We start from the raw sequence: 12,114 nt of genomic DNA, 5'->3' as shown, positions 1-12,114 counted from the left end.
TTTTTTCGCAATTTCCACACAAGTGTTCGGTTACAACCCTCATTTTACCGTGAGCCTCCCTCAAAACAAAGTCCCCACGTGGGTTCATGGTAATACAATTCAAAAGGTTGTACTTGTAGAAGACAATTTTTGTTCAAAATTTAAGTTTGTCGTATCATTTGTGTTAAATGCTTAGTTAACTATATATAAAAAATCACTGCAATATTTCCGTATTTGTATAATGTCTTGCTAACCCGTAAACCCATGGAAGGTTTTTTGCTTCGGTGCACAAGGCGCCAATCGAGCTGTCTGTAAAAAATACGCAAGTAGAAGAAAACACGCGAGCAGGTGAAAAAAGACAGACTTGTCGTCGCGTTTTCTTTTTATAACAATCAAGAGTGACGTTTTTCTGGTGCCGTATTTTTTTGCAGACAGTGGCGTTCTTTTTTCTATAACATTAACCTCTGGCCTAGAAATAAGGAAAATGTCCCGCTGACAGCGAGTGCCGCACAACCCGAAAGTGTTCACGCTTACGTTCGCGACACGCATTCAGCAGCGAAATCTTACTAATAGCCAATCTCCTTCCGCAGACTTCATCATACGTGCCGCATCATCGCGTTTGCGAATGTATTAGCGGGCATGCTGTTTTGATCATACACGGAAAACAGCCTGTAATATAAGGCGATCGTATGACATTTTTATGACGATATCAATGCCACGGTGACTGCAAGTGGTCTCCCAATAAACCTATTTCCATTTCTGCGGGCGCGTAACTCGGGAACCGGAAGGTATTGGGCTTCTAAAGGGGCATGGCCGTGAACTGCATGAAAAGGTCTTCATGCTGGCTATTTCAATTCAAAACCCTATATGGAGGTGGAACACTCCACCTCAACACTCAGTGCTGCGCGTAGTGAGGGGTTTTGAGTCACTCCATAGTATGGCAGCACAGACCCATTGCATAGCGCTGACAACTGGCAATGACAAAATTAAGGAGATCTGGCATTTGCAGCAGTGCGAAATACGTTTTTCCTGTGGCTTTTGGAATGCGTAGCAACACTTCAACTGCGAGGAAATCTGGAGAGCAAAATTTAATATCTGAGCAATCACTGAGGTCGTCTAAGTAAGCATATCGTGGGCTAATGACATCGGAATGCCTGAAATGATGCTTTCCGACCATCTAATTTAATTTTTGGCACGCCTCATGAGCTCTGAAGCACGGCTTTTTAGCGTGAAATCGGTACATGCAATGGTAGCGTTTGTAACGAGTTTTTAGTAACGAAACCTCTATGGGCTTCCGATTGCGTCTTGAAATAGCTGAAATGGAGTTGTTTAGTTATATGCAACAACCACCTCCCAGCATACACACGCATAGAAAGACGAAGAGCGTAAGGAGTCGGCGACCGATTTCCGTCCAGGTTGCAAGCCATTCATTCCATGTCGGTCTTATCGGCCAGAAAATCCCATGAACGGCGTTTTATGCATGCAGAAGTAATGCAAAAACAGGTCGTCTATAAATCACCAAGGATTCTTTCATGCGTTTTCTAAGAGTCAGCTGCGTCGCTTAGCGATGCAAGGCCACAATCACTCGTATGAATTAGTGCATAAACAGTATATAAAACATGTGAGATACAGGTAGCATGCTGAAATTTCACTCAGCGGAGTAGCATGTGCGTGATGGTCATAAGGTAGTACTAATAAAAACCGTAAAACTTTGCAGTCTTAAACATATTATGGCTATAGAGTAGTGACTTCCGGAATATTCTTGTTTCCTGGTCTGACCAATTTTGGTATTATCACTGCACTGCGCTGCACTGCACTGCACTGCACTGCACCAGCCAAAACACCCGAATCCCAAAGGAAACGGCTCCGATCTGGCCGCTCATTGGCACACGGCTGAAACGGCCTGCGGTGCGTTTGATGTTACGGAATCCCTGGTGGCCGGCCGACGCCGACGAGATTCTGTTTTTAACACGAGAGAAAATGTATTCTGAAGGTTTCGGCTTGAAATTGCCGAACGGTTTGAGGCTGTGTTTTGAACGTTGGAAATCGCTTTTTACTCGTCTTTTCAAACATGCTTGCACAAAGGAAAGGATGCCGTACAATTATTGGCAGCTCCAGCAGGCAGTGGCGAATCCAGAAGAGGGGCCACGTGGCTAAGCGACCAAGAAAAGCTGCACGGGAAAGTGAGGGGCCCATGGGAAAAAATAGTTCACTTATTAAAAGTGAGGAAATTGGAAGGTTTAAGGCTTACTGCGCTGTCCAGAGGCCACACGCGCTTGCTGGGGGCCCGATATTTCCACTCACCGTGCCAATCCGGTCATTACGGAGCCGTTGTCCCTATGTTGCCTCTGATTCCTTTGCATTTTCTTGATGTGCCCTTACACGGTTGTCGCGGCCGTATACGCTAACATGCCGGGCTGTTTTGAACGACCAGGACTCTCCACAAGCTTCTTCCCATCCGCACAACAGGCTCTATACGTTACAGTCGGGGGGGCTATGTGTTAGCCTGCTGGGATCCTCTTGGTTGCTCAAGGTCCCTTCGTATTGGTCTCGGTTTCCTTCTACCTGCTCGGAAAGACCCGTGCTCTTCCTAGGGGCCATATAAATCAACGTACCGAGACATTCAATGTTCAGGGGCCCTTTAGTTCGATCCAGGGCTCCTTTATTTTGACCTCATTTGCAGATGGCCCTGCACTCCTCTCTCGAGGCCGTTCCTGTTAACGTTCTTGGTCACCCGTTATCGCACAGTGATCCGGAACATTGGTCTTGGGCACTTAACGTTTGACACTAGGACCCTACACTGTTGACGGGAGCCTCTTTGTTGACCTGTCACGGCACCCTCGATAGCTCGGTCGCGCAGGTGTCTGCCATCTCCACCGGTCTTGTGTTTTTCCATGCTATCAGAGGGCCTACGTTGTTGACGAGGACGTGAATGTTGATCGGCCGGAACACTCTTGATCGCTTCGCCCCCCCCCCCCCCACACACACACACACACTGGTCTTGGACTCTTCCGGTGAGGTCAGAAGGGCCTTATTCTCATGCACTCGTGAGCGCCAGCACTTCTACTACCCTTGGTGTTTCGCCTGCCCGTGCGCATAAATCAATTCATGTAACAAGTCAGAGGCCTACATGTTAATGACTTCCCTTGGCACCTTTACCGCAGACAGTGGTAGCCGGATATGTCCGACGATTTTTTTGCAAGTGCCCAGGATATTTTGGGCGCCGCCGACGTCGTTTACGCATTTCTGCCGCTATTGAATTTGTGACTCAAACGCTAGCGTCACGTTCTTACACACATTGAATGCTAGTACGTTTTGAATGCTAGTACGTTTTCATTACAGTCAAAATAAAAACTCTGCATTAGTCCTAAGCTATCAGCTGATCACATTGTCTAGCAGGCTGACCGTTGCCATCCATGGATTCAAGCGTCATGCTTAATTTTCATGGTAGTTAGCTGCCAACTTTTACGCAAGTTACTGTATGTTTTCCCAAATACTTAGCCTAAAGCGTAACAGGATCTACCATGAACTAAAGAAGATGAACGCGTTCGATGCATGCGTGTTTGCCCTGATGGCCAAAATCCAGTGATCGCTTTCGAGGAGCTCCAAACTCCAGGGGGACGCACGACGTTGCGTGTCCTCGTGACAAAATCGTGGATTCGCCACTGCCAGTAGGTGATCAAGGGGAAGGTGCTGCCTCCGCCTCCATGAAGGCTGTGTTCATTTGTCGGACGGCGGGCGGCCCACTCATACAGATAAAGAGAAGGTAATGGGGCTGGCAGGTATTGAACGCGTAGGGCGGACTCGTTCGTGGCAGCGACTCATATTTCTCTTGCCCGCGCGCCACCCGATACCTGTCCTCATCGTATTTTGCCAATGCAGGGACTGACGGGCTGACGATTGGGGTATGTGTACCATCCTGGTATGTGTACCACGAGGACCACGGGCCTTCGGTTCCTGTTGGCGGCCAACAGCCGGCTCTTCATGTTAGCAGGGAAAGCCTGGAGATCATGGGTCATCGTATCCTCGGGCTCATTGGTCATCGCAATCGTGGTATTGAGTGGCGTGGGTCCATCGTAACGCCCCGGCCTAGCTGTCTGCGTTTCTTGCAGCCCTCGTTGCAGTACCGTGTATCGGGTGTTATAATGCATACGTCCTATCATAACTGAGCCATAACTGCGTCACCATGGTAATGTTTGGAGATGCTACGTTGGGGGCCACAGGCACGGCCCGTGCTCAACTTAGAGCACGACGTGCTCAAGGCATTTGCTATGCTCATGCAGAACGTGTTCAGTTGGTAAATCAGGGAGCTATAGAACAATTGTTGGACTTGTCGTTTGTTTTAAATCTAAACTACGCTCAAAGAGAGCCAGGGCGCACTACACATGACAACAGGTTCACATAGTTTGCGATACCATCCCGATCTACCCTCTTCTGAAATTCGGCAACAGCAAGATCAGTGAATAGCCACCATGTGCAATGTGCAGTTTCCTTGATCGTGTGTTTCTGTTGTTTGCTAGTTCTAACAAGTTTGCGGCCAGTCCTAGCTGACCGCTCGCAGTGGTGCAGTGGTTTACTAAACCAGCATCCACCCCATGCACCCGTGGGGCACCCACGCCAGTCCAGATTGACGGGTAGGACAATGTCAGTACGCTCCGACTTTGGCTGAATGTACAAAGTGCGGTTTTATCCCTGTCTGCTTCTTCGAACTGATCTTAATGATTCATGCGTCTTTTCTGGTCCAAACCTCCGTGAGCCTCCCTGTTTTGCGGTCGCCCAGAGCGCCGTATTCCGGCACAGGGACAGCTAAGCGAGTGGGCCGTCGTGAGCTGATCCGTCGCGGCGTCGCCACTGTTATTAGGGCTTTACAAGCGATTCGGCTGCTGAAGCTACACGGCGTCGCCTGCCTCTCGTCCCGGCGGGAGGGTGGGCGCCGCCCCTTCCCGCGAGGTGCGTCCCAGCACCGGCGGCGACTCTGCCGGCTCCTGGGGCCGCACCGAGCCGTAACGAGATTACCGCCGGGCTACTGAACCGACCGGCCCCGCGGTGAAGCTCTTATTGAGTTGTGCGAACACGGCCGTGGATCGACCACACCTAAGTGCTGCCCACGCTCGAGTGGGGGATAATATGCCAAGTGTTTTCTTTATGCTCTGCACATTTCTACCCTAATGCATCGCACGATATCCTCCCACCACATCTCGCGCCATGGTTGCGAATGTGCGAGAAGACTCGCTAGGTTAAAACCGAGCTTTGTGGACAGAATTCTGTTTCTTATATGGCGTTTTCTGTTCGGAAATCGATGCATACCACAAAGGCATGAAAAGAAGGCCGTGGGTCAACTTGCCTTGCCCCATATCTTTCCCCTGTCGCTATGGAGTTTACTGGGTAAGTACTACATCCACCAGTTGATATTGTAATTTCCTAGCTTACCAGGTGCGATTTTTCATAAGTACAAGACCCGACGCATAGTTCTCAGCCACAAAGTAGTGCAAGCCACACAGAGTAACTCACGTATTTTTGCTTTCATAATATGTTTCACAAATACACACACCACAAGTAAGTCAAACAATTATGATGCACCGATATCTCCGGCGCAACCAGCGAAGTTTCACTGCTAGGTATAGATCATTGCCTGTAGCTTAAAATTGAGCTCTTGACAGCTAACACTATTTCTCAGGATAACCCACATATTTCTGTCCTCACACTACATAAAAGTGACACACCACAGGCAAGTCACACGACATTTCCTGATACCATCACTACAAACAATACATCTCTACCGTTAGTTAAATATCAGTGTTAAAAACCTACAAATCAGTACCTAAAGCCTGAAACTGTCACCTGCATGACCCACATATTGCTACTTCCAGAGATTGTTAAAATTCGCACACTACAGACATATCAAAGATCATGTCCAGATCCCATTGACATGACTATTTGAGCTTTGCCGTTAATCAAAGATTACGTGAATTGTTAGCTGCATTTGCGAGAAACATTATTCACATAGATAAAGCAGTAGTAATAGCCTTATTCCTTGGACAAAAACTAGGGGAATGGAGATAAAGATGCGTTCATATTTCGGTAACATGCCTTTATCGAAGCGAATAGCAGAACTGAACTCACTTCCGTGAAGTGAATTCACTTCACTACTTCAATTGAAGTGAGGCAAATTCACTTCTGCTGTTCGTTTTGAAAAGGGCATGCTTCCAAACTATGAACCGATCTATATCTCCATTGTCCTGGTTTTTCTCCGAGGAATAAGGCCATTACAACTGTGTTATCTAGTAAGTGAAAGATCGCTGCATAACATTTAAAACTGCGTGGGTACCTGACAACTGAAGCTATGCGCTCATCTGTGCTCATCTTTCTGGGACAGTAGAGCTATCTTTTATGCATGGTGTGCTTATCAATCACATTTGAATCTTCCAATACTTCACTGAATTAAGGTTTACAAATCCTGTCATAATTCCAAATAGCAATCTGTCAGGGTCTCCTTACTTGTTTCCAGAGCCGCAACGGTCAAAGTTGCTAGAGTTTTTTGGTACTCACTTTTATATTTTCCGTCTTAAGGCACAGGGGTGTCGTGAATGGGGAGTCAGACTGAGACTGAGGCTATTGTCTTGAAAAAATTCAGTATCGTCCATTTCAAGAAAAGACCAATGTTGACTGAAGGCCCAATATTAGCTATGCCTTGACTGAGAAATATAGATTCAAGACCCAAGTTGAAAGAACTCCCGGTGTCCCCTGCTGTTTGATGTTAAGAAGAAGTGAATAGCTCTGAATGATCTGCCTATGTTATGTTCATGTCACTCTCATTTGTTGAACTTGCCAAGCTCCTACGCAATGGTGCCGTTCTTGTTGGCGTGAAAGCAAGATGCGTCCATGCCCGCATTTTAGTCATGCCCGTCCATGCCACCTGAGTGCGTGAGATATCAAGGCCTGTCTGTGTAGCTATACAGAGGCTCACTTCGCGCCAAATTGTTTCTCCCATAGTACTTTAGGGATGCATGTCGTAGTTTGTGGTACTTTTGAGCTATTAGGATATTTTACGTATTTCACCTCCAATTTTGACCACTTTTACCTGCTTTTGTGGTGCAAGCAGAGCTGTAGTTCTGTTCTATACAGCTGAATTCAGCTACTCCTGTTCAGATGTGTGGGGGGAGGCGGGGGGGGGGGGGGGGGGGAATTCAGCCCCTCCGAAGTTTAGAAGGAAATGGGCAAATCCGGGGGAAACCTGTCTCTTGGCGCAGGTTTGGGGAAGTTTCCCTGTTCCCATTTTTCACTGTGCAGACTATTCCATCCCATTTTGCGAAAGAACCTCCAATTGGAATACTTGCTCTTTGTGCTATATGATGCTAACTTCCTCTTGTTCTGTTCCATTCCTTCGATGCCTAGTGTAATTATGCAAATTAACATGCTCCCCGGTGGCCAGTTGAATATCATTAACTGGGCTGCGTGAATTAAAATTTATAGGAGGGGCTGGCTTCTAGGCAAGCCCACTTATGAGAAAATTTGATAATTCTAGATCATGACCTTGGGTCAAATTAGGACAAAAAGACGAACTCTAGATTGGTGTCCAAAAACCAGATCCCTTCATGCAGCCGCCTTGACCCTAGATAATTCCTCTAAGCAACAGGTCCCTGGTCTTCACATGAGGCCAGTGCCATTTTTGAACGCGAGAGGGGCATGGCGACTAAAAGGTTACGCGATTGTTTTTATTCCGTCATTAGAATAAAGGTCAGAGATCACGCTCGGCGGTATGCTCCTTAAAGCAAAATGATGACCTGTGTCATTTTGGTCAGTGACCTACCCGGACCGTCAAGATGTCCTTGGAGCATGCCTGTTGCGTTTCCTGTTATTGGTTACTTCGAAATGCGCACAAGAAACCATCCCGCAAGCCTTAGAGCAAACAGCCGGTTAGTTCTGAACTTAGTCTGACTTTCCTACATGACCCTAGGTCATCGTTACCTGTTGTAATTCTAAAATGAATGATTTTGGTGACTATAAAACCTTCTCAGATATGTATAGCTTCGTATAACGCTTCGAAATTGCATCAGATTGAGCAATTCGCCAGAAAGGCCCTTCGCTGACAGCCATGGCCCATCTGCGGCCTGCCAAGGGTCAGTGACATTACGATGTACACTGGCTTTTACACCAAAAGATCAGCTATTCAATCGCTTACAGTTTTGTAAAGTTTGGCAGCGCTTCACCGCGCCATTCGGAAATCGTTCTGCAAAACCCCTTGGTGTGTTGAATTGACCCCCGCCCGAGCGCGAGCTACTAGCCATCTTCCATGTTCCATTTTATAGCCATCTTCCCTGCTCAGCATCCCAAACCTATTTTGGAAGACTGTGCCCGTGAGGACCACTATGCTGAACCAGGGAAATCAAGGTTAACAAGAATCTCTGGCAAGACCCTAGCACTTGCTGCTCACTTTGGCATCACTCCAGACAAGATATTAGTTCTTGCTAGATCTCAACCTACTCCAGGCTGCATCTTGGTTCTTGCTTGGTGTTTCGACATAGTGCTAGACTTATCTTGGTTCCCGCTGGATCTTTTGACATAGTGTCGGATGGGACCGTCCTTTTTCCTTGTTCTCTTGATTTTATATCGGACTGGATTTTTTGTTCTTACTAGATATTTTAGGTTACTGCCATGCTGGATGTGCGTTCTTGCGCAACGTTGAAAATGACTTGATGACGTTGGATCCTGGTTCTTGCTGGACGTTTTGCCTCAATATGATGCTGGATCCTCATCCCTGCTGATCTTCCGGCCCAGCTTCAGACTGGTTCTTCGGTTCTTCCTGGTTGCGGAACCAGGAACCGATCCGCGGGAAGAAATCTTGGAAAATCTTGAGTTCTGAGGTTTCATTGGAGCATGCTTTTATAATGCACCCCAAAGGTGGGATTCTCTCTTTAACCTAGATGACAGATCACGTATGATGGTGTTCCAGCAGCGGCTCGTCATTTGACTCTTCAGAAGCCGCCAGCTGGGAACGGGCCGTGAGAGGATTAGGCTAAAACGGAAGTCCAAAAGGTTTCTGTCGCACTGACATTCTTCTTTTGAGGTGGTGACGTCACCATCTTCGTAGCCAACCCTGCTTCGAAAGACCTTGATCCTAAAGCCTCCTCAATAGAACATGTGATGACGTGTGCAGTTGCAGTGGTGAAGACGTGAGCTTTACCCTTTTACACACTGTCGAGTACAGCCTAGCATGTCAGACTCGTCCTGACTGCATGTTCTCCTTTCTGCTATGTTGCTCTGTCTGTGTTTTACGCGGTGCGGCTGGATGGGGGACGTGACTCACCGGCGCGTCAGCCTCATTGACGTGCCAATAGCGCTATCGGCGATATCATGTTTGCCGACGGCGCTTTGTGGGTCGCAGATGTGTATGTTGGCTGTGTGCTAGCACTCGATTTACCATTAACGAACTTTTTAGCCCACAAGAAAATAACGGCCTACGATTGAAGTTTTGCATGCAATTCAAAGGCTCCTATTTCTCCATGCAATGAACGCATCAAAACAAGCTGAACTTTTGACAAAACTTTTTGTAAAGCATCCGCAGCTCTTCCTCTACGTCCTAGTCTGGGGTCTTGAGCCATCACGGGGTTTGAGGACACCTTTAACTGAAACGGCAATACTGAGCATTTCAGATAACACATTTGAGTCATGGATGTTGGCAGGTAGCGGTAATCGCTTAATTAAGGGTAGTGTTCCACATTTGTATAGGGTTTGAGGTAACACAATAATATTGAGGATCATTGGGTTCAGTACACTGCCTTGCCATTCTTGGCATATAGAACATCCTAGTCTCCGAGCTACATGACCGCAAAGTTGTGCAGAATATTTCAAGAATACTCAGGCATGCATGACTTCATATCAACGCCATTCGAATGCTGTCATCGAATTCCTTAGGTGGCGTTCAAGGCCAAGACAAGTAAAATCGTCGAGCTGTTCATGCCTGACGTATGTGAGTACGGTTTTCAGGTACAGCTTACTTGATTTGGCTCTCAATGAATCTTATTTACTCAGCGCAAGTTTTAAATGCGAATTACATTATGTGCTGTATGTACAGGGAGTTGAGCAGTGGTACTAGCTATTACAGAAATAAGTTTTATAATCAGTTCCTTAAGAGTAGCGCCATAACCGAGTATGTGAACATGAATTGACGCGCTAAACTGACGAACAAATATGCAAGAATGGTACGAGAAAGCGCTTGAATAGAAGCACATAGCGATATTTGGTTCAGCAAACGCCTCCAGCACCACCACAGGAGACTGAAGTACTCTAAGTGAGTCAGTCTGCCAGCTACAGTTGCAATTATTTCAAGACCAGTCTGGCAGCACTGGAGAACTTCACGGATCTAATTTTCAGGATATGGTCCTGCGCAGTCTGACCGCCGATTTGCTTCTCCCATATTCCTCAATAAATCTTGTCCGGTTCGACTCACCAGAAATAATGATCATAGAATCTGTACCAATCCGGTTCAACATTAAGGACTTTTTACAATTCTAGCGCCAAGTTTGGTTCACTTGGGAACTTTGATTTAAATTAGTCGTTAATTTCCATTAAAAAATGTGCATTGTTTCATCCAATGAATGCTGAGATACTTAGAACAGCTTGTTGCAAGTTGGCAATGCACTTTTGTCTTAAGATGAGGCCAAACAAGCTTTGTTCATTACTTCTCATGTCACTTCACGTCACACACATCACATCACATCACATCACTTCTCATGTCACAATCATTGGCCAATAATTCACAAGTACCACCACAACGCAGTGGCCCAAATCGCTTCTGGCTTCAATAACCTAAAGGCATGAACACATTATCTAACATTTTGAGAATCCAGATTAGATGAGATATATCTACACTGGACAGTTTGGGCGGCATCCAGTTCACAAGCACAGAACAACGCTCATCTAGAGCGCATTCTGAAAATGTAAATAAACCATCTCACCTGATAAAATATGAAAGCTATTTAATTGGAAATCGCGTATGCCACAGCTGCATCACGTCACATCAACGGAGGCAGAAACAAATTTTGCTAAAGACCGCTTTAGATAGCGCAATATCCCTATTTAGTACATATGCCCCTCAAGGCGTCATTGTTTGATTGCGTAATCGTACCTCGCCCAACATTGATCGAGAACCACTTGGCGGCCGATATATCTTGAAAGCGTGCTCACGTACACCAGATATCAACGGCTCGAACATTGCATTTTTTGGGGGGACCTTGATCGCTGTATGGCGAATGGAATGGCCGGATTTAAATCAAGTTATCATGGCGTCATGGATGCCTGTGTGACCTTGAAATAGGGTGCACGAAAACGTCTGTACGACATAGTCCGCACGAAATAGTCTGCACATCTTCACGGGCGTGTAGCTCGGAAACTGGAGAGGTTTATGTCTTAAAAAGGGTAGAACTGTGAACTGCACCGAACGAGCTTCAAAATGGTTAGTTCAGTACAAAAGCCCATGCAAATGTAGAACACTCCCTTTGTGTAACCTGGGTAAAAGATTGAGTGACTTTGGGTGATGGTAGCATAATTTCTCTTTGCCTGCACTCATCCATGCATGGTTTGGATTCAGATTAAGGGGGTGGCACATTTATACATATCATGTGTTTGCAAAAATGTAATCTTGTGGTATTTTGAAGTTTACCACCTAAAGTGTAATTTTTACAACCTTTTTCAGCCTTTATTGTCTGAGCTGCACATTCTTAGTTCTTCACCTGCAGATATCTAAAAAACAGGTATATGTGAGCGTTGCCATTGGATTAAATCCAACTCGTGCAATCATTAAGCAAGCATTGTTTCCCTTGATTATTTTCGTGTCATCAGCCTCTCACTGGTACATATCGTGTTCTCACAAAGGCTCATTCCTCATTGGCCGAACTGTTGGTGCAGTTGACGCCAATGAAACTGAGTAAGGTCTCAGAATTGGCACCTAACTAACCAATTCATAACAAATAAGATAATGCACCTTAGCACTTACTCAGATTACGGTAATGTAGCGCCATACTCTTTCAAGATTTCTGTACTGATTGCCTTCCACCGTGCTTTGTGTCTGCGATCATGTGGCTCCAGGCCCTCTTTGTTCATAACGGGGACAAATATTACCAAGTCGTGTTTTTT

Source organism: Pollicipes pollicipes, unplaced genomic scaffold (assembly GCF_011947565.3).
Source record: "Pollicipes pollicipes isolate AB1234 unplaced genomic scaffold, Ppol_2.1 Scaffold_7261;HRSCAF=8764_pilon_pilon_pilon, whole genome shotgun sequence".
Classification (NCBI taxonomy): Eukaryota; Metazoa; Arthropoda; class Thecostraca; order Pollicipedomorpha; family Pollicipedidae; genus Pollicipes; species Pollicipes pollicipes.
The sequence above is the reverse complement of the archived record's forward strand: the minus strand, read 5'-3'. Positions refer to the sequence as shown.